This window comes from Microtus ochrogaster, chromosome 2 (assembly GCF_000317375.1).
Source record: "Microtus ochrogaster isolate Prairie Vole_2 chromosome 2, MicOch1.0, whole genome shotgun sequence".
Lineage (NCBI taxonomy): Eukaryota > Metazoa > Chordata > Mammalia > Rodentia > Cricetidae > Microtus > Microtus ochrogaster.
The window spans coordinates 72637775-72648120 of NC_022010.1; the positions used below are offsets into that span (position 1 = coordinate 72637775).

At 47.6% G+C, this 10346-nt stretch overlaps 1 protein-coding gene across 1 annotated transcript in view; it reads left to right on the forward strand.

The window, feature by feature from the left end:
- The first annotated feature begins 724 nt into the window (after positions 1 to 724).
- Positions 725 to 10346, forward strand: part of Tmem50b (transmembrane protein 50B) — a 39360-nt gene continuing 29738 nt past the window's right edge. The window contains exon 1 of the mRNA XM_005345202.2: positions 725 to 855. The gene's annotated coding sequence lies outside the window, so the exon portion shown is untranslated. The remainder of the gene's footprint in view (positions 856 to 10346) is intronic.

The window sequence follows — 10346 nt, forward strand, 5'->3', positions numbered from 1 at the left end:
CAAAAAAAACTTTTGCTTTATTCTCTCTTGGTAAATCGTGTTTGCATCCAATTTAGTAATAACTTGGACTTCGTATCTTTCCTCAACTTTATTTGATTAAATTCTGTAGGAAATGTGGCCTTTGAAGTCATACTGAAAACCCAGAGGCAGTATCTTTAGGAGATCAGTAGAGATTTGTTCCTAAAAAAGCCAAAAATATGGTTGGATGGATGGAAAAAGAATCATCAGGCTGAAGTAGCAGTTTGGCTTTATTTTGCGGGTACCGACGGGAACCAGTACCGGCTGGACGTGTAACTTCGTCTCTTCAGGTCTGGGTTTCTGAATATCTTGAAGCACGTGCTCGACTCTAGGCAGCTGATGAACAATGCTCACTCGCCGAAATGCAAAGTGATCTTGCGGAGAAGGCGTGGGTTCCCCACGAAGGTGTTCTCGCCAACTCTGAGGCGCTTGTGTTGACACCGCCAGAAACCGCAGCCAGCGAGGTCCAGACTTCAGCTCCTGGACAACAAGCAAAGTACCGCGCCAGCCCCGCCCTCAAGAATCAAGCCCCGCCCCTGCCTTTCCTGCCTAACTCTGATTGGTCGCCGCGATAAGCACGGCTCTCGCCCCGCCCCGCCTCCGAGGCCCCCGCCCCGCCTCCCGGCGTTATGGCCCGCCCACGCAGGCCACTTGCTGCAAGCCCATTGGTTGCTGCGGTGCGCACGGCGCCTCGCTCCCGCCCCACCGGCGCCTTGGCCTCGCGCCCGCCGCCGGCTGCCGGGCTGAGGTTGAGCGGGCCGCAGCTACCCCGGCCGACGCGCACCCTCGACGTCCCTGCGCCCGCCTGGGTACGGTGTGGACATCGCAGGTAGCCGGGTGAGTGCGGCTGGCAGGTCTCGGGCTTCCACCATCCGCCGATCGACCTTGGGGCGCCGGCCCGGCACGGCCTGAGGTGCTGTGGCGCCGCCGGAGTCGGTGCGGAGGAGCGCGCGGGCCACCCGCGGGGCCCGGCCTGCGCCCGCGTCCGCTCGGCCGCCCGTGGCTGTGACGCGGCCGGGACAGGCCGCTCCTCCGCGCATCTCTTCCGGAGGCTGGGAGGTTTCTAACTCGTTCCCTGGAGCGTCCCAGTGCGACCGATAGGGATGCACGACCTGCGGGGTACCGCCGCCGCCTCGGCCCCACGAGGGTCTGGGGACGAGCGACCCTCCCGTTTGCTCGGAGCCATGGCCGGGAACTGTCCCTGCTGCCTTGACTTTCCCGTCCGCCCTCCGCCCCTGCAAGCGCAAGGATGAGAGGGAAGTCTTTGGGAATTCATCCTGAGTGGCGAGTGGCCTTTGCAGGGAAGTAGCGCGGATTGGTGGTCGCGGTGGCGGTGGCTGTTGTGGGCTAGGCCGGTTTTCAGCCGGTGAGTTGGTTTCCGAGGTCGCCACTGCAAGGGACTTCAGCCCGAAGATACTTGACCTTTCCAGCTGTAGCGGTGGAGGGGCGGGCGGGCTCGCGTCCACAGTGCTGCCGCGATGGGAGGAGGGGGCGTGGGAACTCGAGTCTTACTCGGGAGTGGATATGCTCACAAAATCAGCCTCCTTTTCCCTCGCTCGCAAACTCTTCACTCTGCTGGGACTACAGGTCTCATTTCTAGATAATTCCAGAGGCGCCTATTCCTTAGCTTGCCAGCCTTTTTCATCATCCTCATTCCGTGGGTTTCCAAAGAGCAGAGCCAAGCGATTTTACACTTTAACCGAGCGAGCGTAGTGTAGAAGGACTTCCTGCTCCTAAATTGAAACCCAGAGGTTAATCTGCATAGCGATACTGCAAGAAAAGCAGGTTGAATTGGAACGGGGTGAGGACGTAGTTTTTCCTCTTGAGGAGACACGCCCTTTTGACCTCCCCTTTCTTCCCAGCGGGCAGCTTTCAAGGCTGTGTTTTGTTGGTTTTCGTTTTCTAAATTCACTTCTGGGGTCCAGGGGTAAAGAATTAATCTTGTATAATCTTTATTTGCCTTTTAGCGTAATAAAACTAAAATGTGTAGCACAATTTCAACATTACAGAAGGCTATCAAGTAGAGTATTTAGACAATACAGAAACGTCAAAAAGTGAAACCCTCAAAATTCTCAGACCTTCACTCTCTACTCTTTATGCCCCCAGTTGTACTCCTGAGGCCGTCATAGCAGAATATTTTTTGGCAAGAGATGATGAAGACACATTTAATCTTTTTTTAAAAAAGGGTGGGGGCACGGATGCATGGAGTACCAGAGAGAAGGCTCAGAGGTTAGAGTGCTGTTTCCTGCTCTCGGAAAGGAATACACATCAGACTCACAACCCAGCTGCCACACTCCAGGGAATCCAGTCTTCTGGCTGCTGTGGGCCTCTGCACTCACATGCGTGTGCGCTCCTCAGGCACACATATATACATTGTGTGTGCACGTGCACGGTTTTCAAGATAAGAGTTTCGCAGTCCCTGGCAGTTCTGGAACTCACTTTGTAGACCAGGCAGGCTTCGAACATAAAGAGATCTGCCTGCCGCTGCTACCTGAGTGCTGGGATTCAAGGCAAGTAAAAGCTGAATTTTAAGACACGACTGTAACTCCAGTACTGGGGGTGAGTCCCAGGGGCTTGCTGGCCAGCCAGCCACTCTAGCCTAAATGGTGACCCCTAGGTCTGCAGAGAGACCTTCATCTCAAGCATAAGGTGGAGTACAGGGAAGGAGGCATTGACCTTTGAACTCTACATGGGCACCGACACACCTGTGCTCATACATGCACAATAAATAAATAATTGAGTAAAAGCTTGTGAGTTACATGTATTTTCATTTAAAGAAAAAAGAATACTTACTGCTCTTCCAGAGGACCTGGGTTCATTTCCCAGCACCCATGTCAAACAGCTCATAACTTCCTGTAACTCTAGCTTCCTGATCCAACACCCTCTTCTAGCCTCAGAGAACTCCCCTACACGAGGCATATTCTCACATAGACACACACATGTGAATAGAATTTTTTCAAGGTTTATTATATATAAAAATATACAGTATTCTGCCTGCATGCCAGAAGAGGGCACCAGATCTCATTATAGATGGTTGTGAGCCACCATGTTGTTGCTGGGAATTGAACTCAGGTCCTCTGGAAGAGCAGCCAATGTTCTTAACCTCTGATCCATCTCTCCAGCCCCCATAAAAAACTTTATAAGTGATATAAAAATGCTTTTAATCTCAGCACTTGGGAGGCAGGGACAGGCAGATGTTTGAGTTCATGACCAGCCTGGTCTACAGAACCCCCCCCCCCAAAAAAAAAACCCAAGATAAATAAATAAATAAGAAAAAATAGCATGTTTCAAAGCTTTATTTAAGCATTAGAAAACTTTTTCCAAAAAAAGGTTTAAAGGAATGGTTGTTTATGTAGTTCATAAAGAGAAGAATATCTTATAGTTGCTATGTTAGATATAATATGGTTTTATTTTACAGGGTGAGAAAAAAATCACAATATTTAAAATGAATTTTCCCTACTAGGGTATACAAATCCAAATCATACCTTGTTAATGTTCTCAGAGTTATAAACTATATCTTCATCAATAGAAAACTGTCCATTAAATAAACGTAGGACAGCTGGGCGGTGGTGGCGCACACCTTTAATCTCAGCACTCCAGAGGCAGAGACAGATGGATCTCTGTGAATTCAAGGCCAGCCTAGTCTTCAAGAGCTAGCTCCAGGACAGCTCAGACTGTTACACAAAGAAACCTTGTCTTGAAAAAAAAAACCCAAAATAATAAGTAAATAATAAACTTAGGACAAGGTCAAGTCTTCTAGAACCCACATGACATCTACAGAGCCTTACTATTGGAGAATGTCCTTCCTGGCTTGTGGTATTTACATTGTTTTATAATCTTAAATTCAAACTTGGCCTTAAGGAAAGGACAGTATTGTCACTATAACTTTCAGGAAGAGGTGAACCAACTGAATGGCTTCAGTTCACCTGGCTCCCATAAGGGCCCCTTGTGAGGATATTACGACTGTGCCATGCAGGAGAGAGCCCTGATAATCAGAGTTCAATCAGGGAATCCGGGGACTCTGTACCTAGGACTCTGTACCTAGGACATCAGACACTGTCATTTCTGCATCTGCATTCACCCAGAGCCTTTCTGCAATTGCCAGGACCATCAAAGTCAAACCTCTCTGGGAGGCAAGTGCCTGGAACATGGGCCTCAGGGCTTGCAGGAGAAACACCATCAGCATATACTCAAGATGAAGCCAGCCCTGCCAAGTGGCGGCAGGAATCTGGGCTAGGTTCCAGGGTGTGCAGGCTGAGGTTAAAGGCTGCCAGAGCAGCTGGGACATTGCGCTGCTTCCATTTGGCCTGTTATCCTCTGCATCAGGGACATAGCTGGCTTCCTTAGCTCTTCTGTGCTGGTCTCTCCTGTATCCTGTGTTCTTTTTGAGTGGCTTACCTCTCTAGTGGGGCTCCAAGTCTGGGAGGGTTTTGATAGAAATTAGTTTGGGATCTCTTTCAGGTTGGATGCTTTGGGTCTGTCCTCGTGCTTGATTGATATTTTAGCTAACAGAATTTTGGTTGAAGTCATTTTCCTTCGGAGTTTTGAAGCGATCGCTCCATCCTGACCTGCTGTTGAGCATTGCTTGGTCCTTCGGCCAGATTTCCTCCGTCAGCTGAGAAGCTTGTGAATGCTGTGAGTTTAGAGTGGAGTGCGGGTCTGTCTTCATCCATGAACCCTTAAAACACAATAGAGGAGCGTGAGAATGTGTCATTGTGTGTGAACTTTCACTTCTGGTTTTCTCATTGCTTTTGTTTCTTAACATCTCTCCCCTCGCATACGCTGCTATTGCTTGCTTGAGATAGTTTCTCATGCTGTAGCCCAGGCTGGCCAGGAACTCATTATGTAGCCTCGGTTTTCCATGAGCCCATAGCTGTCCTACCTGATTCTCCCCGGCACTGACACTACAAGCAGGACGACTATGCCTGGCCTTTTGTTTAGTTTGTTTTTTTTCCCCCAGACCTTGCTCTGTCACCCAGGTTGGTCTAAAACTTGCTCTAAGTTCAGTCCATGCTTAAGTTACAGCCTTCCTGCCAAAGTCTTCTCGATGCTAAGGATTCAGATGGATACTTTATTTTCTTTAGAACTTTTTAAAGTTTATTTTTAATTTTCTCTGTGCTGGTGTTTTGCCTGCCCTTACATGTGTGTCACATGTGTGCCTGGTGGCTATGAAGACCAGAGGGCCTTTCAATCTCCCAGACCAGAAGTGTAGTTACAGACGGTTGTCAGTGGCCATGTGTATGCTGGGAGTCATACCACGGTCCTCTGTGTGATAGCGGATGCCCTTTGCCCCTGAGCCATCTCCTCAGCTCCTATCTTATTTTCTTGACTCTTTATTTCTCATTTTTTTTTTATTTGGAGATTGTGTAGCCTAGGCTGTCCTCAAACTTCTGTCCTGCCTAGGCCTCTGGGGTACTGAGATTAGAAGTGTGTACTCTTAATTTATTTTTCAAACCGTATTTATTTGGGTACGTGTGTGTGTGTGTGTGTGTGTGTGTGTGTGTGTGTGTGTGTGTGCATGCCACAATTCATATGTGGAGGTCAGAGGACAACTTGGGGAGAAATTTCATTCCACCACAGGGGTTTCAGGGATCGAACTCAGGCTGTCAAGCTTGGGTGCAGCAGCAGGTATCTTTGGACGGCTGTGCTGTCCCCATGGTCACAAGTGCTCCACTGTGATACTTTTAAATCCTAAGACTGTTTTCTAGTCTTGATGTTCGTTAGCATAGCATTCCTTCTTAACACTTATTATTTATGTATTTGTGTGTGTGTGTGTGTGTGTGTGTGTGTGACAGAGAGAGAGAGAGAATGTGTGTGCTTATATCCAGAGGACAATTTTCAGGAAGAGTAGTTTTTCTCCTAGTGTGGAGATCAACTCAGGTACCAGGTGCTCACATGTCTGGAATGGTGGCAGAGCAATCTCCCTGATCCTATGATAGCATTCTCTTCTTGGTTTCTGGGGTTGGAATGTTTTTTTTTTCTTCTTCTCTGTGTTCGTGTGTTTGTTGTGCTAAGCTGCTTTTTCTTTTTTAGACCCTCTCTTGATGTCTTTCATGTTCAAAGGTTCTTGATGCACACAGCACTCTTTGAGTCTGCTTAGAATTTTTAGGGGACTAGGATGACAGACCGCTCTGAGGGTGTGGACGGGACTTTTGAACCGCTCGTTGCTGGAGGCCTTTAGGTTAGTGGAAACCTTAGCTTCCCAGTTACTTGCTGCCCATCTGCTTTGGAGCTTCTGTGCTTTCACTGGTTTTAGCTCCTCCTTTGTCCTTCCTAGCAATGGTGTTGATCATTGCTTTGGTTGTTGAGACAGAGTCTTACTGTGTAGCCCAGGCTGGCCTGGAACTCACAGAGATCCACCTGCCTCTGCCTCCCAAATGCTGGGATTAAAGGCGTGTGCCAGTACCGCCACTCTTTTACTATAGTTTTAGCAAGGTTGCAGGATTACCCAGGAGCAGTCATAATTTCTCTCAACCTGAGAGTCGTGGTGCTTAGTCAGGAGCAGCACACCTCAGAGCAGTGTGTTTGTGAAACCTGTTTGTGGTTGATTGGCAGGTCTGAGTGCTAACAGGAGTACTCTGCCATGATTATTTCATTTCTCATTTTTCTTTGTGTGTGTTTTGTATGTTTGTGTTCATAAGGAAGCCAGAGGTAGACACTGCATATTACTCTTAAATTGTATTTTTTTTTTTTTGTTTTTTTGGGACCGGGGTTTTCTGTGGGTTTGGAGCCTGTCCTGGAACTAGCTCTTGTAGGCCAGGCTGGTCTCGAACTCACAGAGATCCGCCTGCCTCTGCCTCCCAAGTGCTGGGATTAAAGGCGTGCGCCACCACCGCCCGGCTTAAATTGTTCTTCTCTTTATTTTTTGAGACACGATCTCTCATTGAATTGGAGCTTGCCAGCTGGCTAAACTATCTGGTCGGTCAGCTTAGGGGATCCACTTGTGTAGTAGTGCGAGCGGTGGGCTGTGTTCCACTTGGCTTCCAGCCGCATGGCTAGCTTATGCCCCAAAATAATTACACGGAAACTATTCTTTTAAACACTGCTTGGCCCACTAGTTTCAGCCTCTTACTGGCTAACTCTCACATCTTGATTAACCCATTTCTAATAATCTGTGTAGCACCACGAGGTGGTGGCTTACCAGTAAGATCTTAACCTGTATCCATCTCACAGAGGAGAGCTATGGTGTGTGGCTCACTGCCTTCTTCCTCCCAGCATTCTGTTCTGTCTACTCCGCCTACCTAATTTTCTGTCCTATCAGAGGCCAAGCAGTTTCTTTATTAATTAACCAATGAAAGCAACAGATAGATACAAGACCCACCTCCATCACACTTGTGTGGTTTGAATAAGAATCTCACCATAGGCTCATATATTTGAATGCTTAGGCTGCAGTTGGTGAAACTGTTTAGGAAGGATTAGGAGGTGTATCACTGGGTGGTGGGCTAGCTCTCTGCCTCATGCTTGTGGGTCAGAGGTAAGCCCTCAGCTCCTGCTTCAGTGCCATGCCGGCCGGCCGGCTTGCTATCACACTTCCACCATGATGAGCATGGACTCTAGCCCTTTGCAGCTGTGAGTCCCCAGATTAAATGCTTTTAAACATAAGTGGCGTTGGTCATGGTGTCTCCTCACAACAGTAGAGAAGTGACTCAGACAGCCTGTCCCTGCCTAAGAGTTACAGGCCAGCCGTCCTCAGGTTTTCAACCAGGTCCTCATGTTGTGCAGCAGGCACTGTCCCCACGGAGACCCTTTGTTATGGGGCCTGCTTGGACCCAACACAAATACCAAGTCAATGTGGAAAAGACATGCCTGTTGTAATCAAACCACCACTTTGATTACACCTCAAGGGTGCGGAGCACCCCCCAGCCAGAATGCTATAGAGCTTTAAGCACAAAACTCACTAACATCTGTGCCAAGTTACAGGTACATTTTCCACCAGTCAGGATTCGGGGAAAGGGGACTTTCCTAGAAACATGTCTTTGTGGTATGCTTCCCCTGTCCTCCTTGGTTGGTTTTACTCAGCTGTGGCAGGGTGGCTTGCCCACACTCATGTCTCAACTTGCCAGCCAGGATGTCAGTCACCCAGGAAGGTCTTGGAACTTAACTTTGACCCTTATTCAAAGTGGAAGTTTGACTCAAAATGACTTCAGTTTGGTCCCCTCTTACAACCTCTCCAGTCTTGACTTTCTTAAGGACATGTCACCATTATCCCAGTTCATTTACCAGAAGACTGTAGCTTATGGAGGCTTAAAACTCAAACAGTTCCTGGCACCTAGCTAGTCCAGGAAGATGCGAGTAAGTACCTGAACCTGCCCAGGTAGGTGCCCTAGTGAGCCCAGGTCGGTGCACATGCCAGCTAGTGCTGGAAGATGCTCCTGGATGCTCAGTGTCCGTTTCCTTCAAGCCCTTTAGAGATGCTTTTACTATTGCTCTTTCTTAGTTTGTCCTAATGCCTCTGTTGTCTTAGTGCTGCCCCAGCAGAGTTCCCCTCGGCCTGTGCAAGCTGACAGCTGTGGCCCTGTAGGCTGGGCAATTCCAGAGGATGATCCCTAAGCCGGGGTTCTGCTGGGAAAGGATGCTACAGCTGGATTGGCTTGTGGGTTGGAGCACTCATTTGCATTCATGTGGCAGTTCCTGGGGGTGTGTTTTCTGTTTTTTTTTTTTTTTAAACATACAGAAAGGTTCTGGGGCTGGAGATGGTTCAGTGGTTCAGAGCACAGGCTGCTCCCCCAGCAGGCCTGGGTTTGATTCCCAGCACCTACATGGTAGCTCACAATTGTCTGTAACTCCAGTTCTAGGATTTAATGCCTTCTTCTGACTTTCTAGGGCACTAGGCACTGCAAACAAACACCCATATACATAAAATAAAATACGTTTTGCAAAAAATTAAAATTTATCTTTTTTAAATAATACAGAAAAGTTCAAAGAACAATAGAGGCAACACTTAGTATTTGTCACATTTGATTTATTATCATTTGTGTTATTATTACTTTTTTTCCTTTTTTTTGAGTGAGAGAGTCTTATTTTGTAGCTCAGACTTTCCTTGAACTCACCATATAGCTCAGGTTGGCCATAGACCAGCAGTGGTCCTCCTTCCTTGCCCTTCCAGAATCTAGGATGGCAATGTGAGCGACCACACCCAACTGTTTTGTTAGTATTACTAATAATTTTAAAGCTTTAGTTTATTTTTAATTATGTGTATGTGCACAGTTACGCATATGCATGAGTAAAGGAGCCTGTGGAATCCAGAAGAGGCCATTGGATCTCCTAGAGCTGGAATTACAACAGGATGTTGTGGGTGCTGGGAACTAAGCTTGGGTTCACTGCAAGAGCAATATGTGCTCTTACCCACTGAGCCATCTCTCGAGCTCCCATTGGTTGTTACTATTTTGCTAAATTATAATATGTTGCCAGCATTGACGTTTGACCTGTAAACATACCAGCTTGCATGTTTCAGGGCTGCTGCACCCCAAGCCTGGGGTGGGGTAGTAGTAGTCCTGATGACCTCTGATCTTTTTCTTCCATTATCTCAAAGCACGTAACACCTGGCTTCTGCTGAGCGCACTGGCCCACACCAGTCTCCTTTGTCAGAAGGGCATGTGCTCAGGCCTCTGTTCTGTCCAATGCAAGCATCCCTCCCCCCATATGAGCAGGCTCTGAAAATAGCCCACGTTTTTAAGTTCTGCTTCTCTTTTGGTGAACAGTCTTCTTACATTGTAGAAGGACTCGCGAGAGGACAAGGCGCACATTCCCAACCCCGCTGTGCAGTTGCCTTAGCCAGCGTGTAGTTGTAGTACCAACTACTTGGGACACTGCAGCAGGAGGACAGCTTGAGCCCAGGAGTTTCTGGGAAGCCTGGATAATACAACAGGTTCAACTCTCTCAAACAAAACAACAGTGCTGGCCAGTGCCCTTTAATCCCAGTACTTGGGAGGCAGAGGCAGGTGGATATCTGGGAGTTTGAGGCCAGCCTGGTCTACAGAGTGCGTTCTAGGACAGCCTGTTCCACAGAGAGACCCTGTTTTGGAAAAGCAAAAGAAAGAAAGAAAGAAAGAAAGAAAGAAAGAAAGAAAGAAACAAACAAACAAACAAACAAACAAACAAAAAGCCCAACAGCTAGAAAATGTCCTTTGCCAACTTTGAATTTTGACACATTACAGGTTCTGTCTTCCACAAAACACTAAAACGTAAACCCAAAATTATGTTCTTTGGTCCTTTAAAACAACGGTCGTTTTTCCACAAAATTATGTTCTTTGGTCCTTTAAAACAACGGTCGTTTTTCCACAAAATTATGTTCTTTGGTCCTTTAAAACAACGGTCGTTTTTCCACA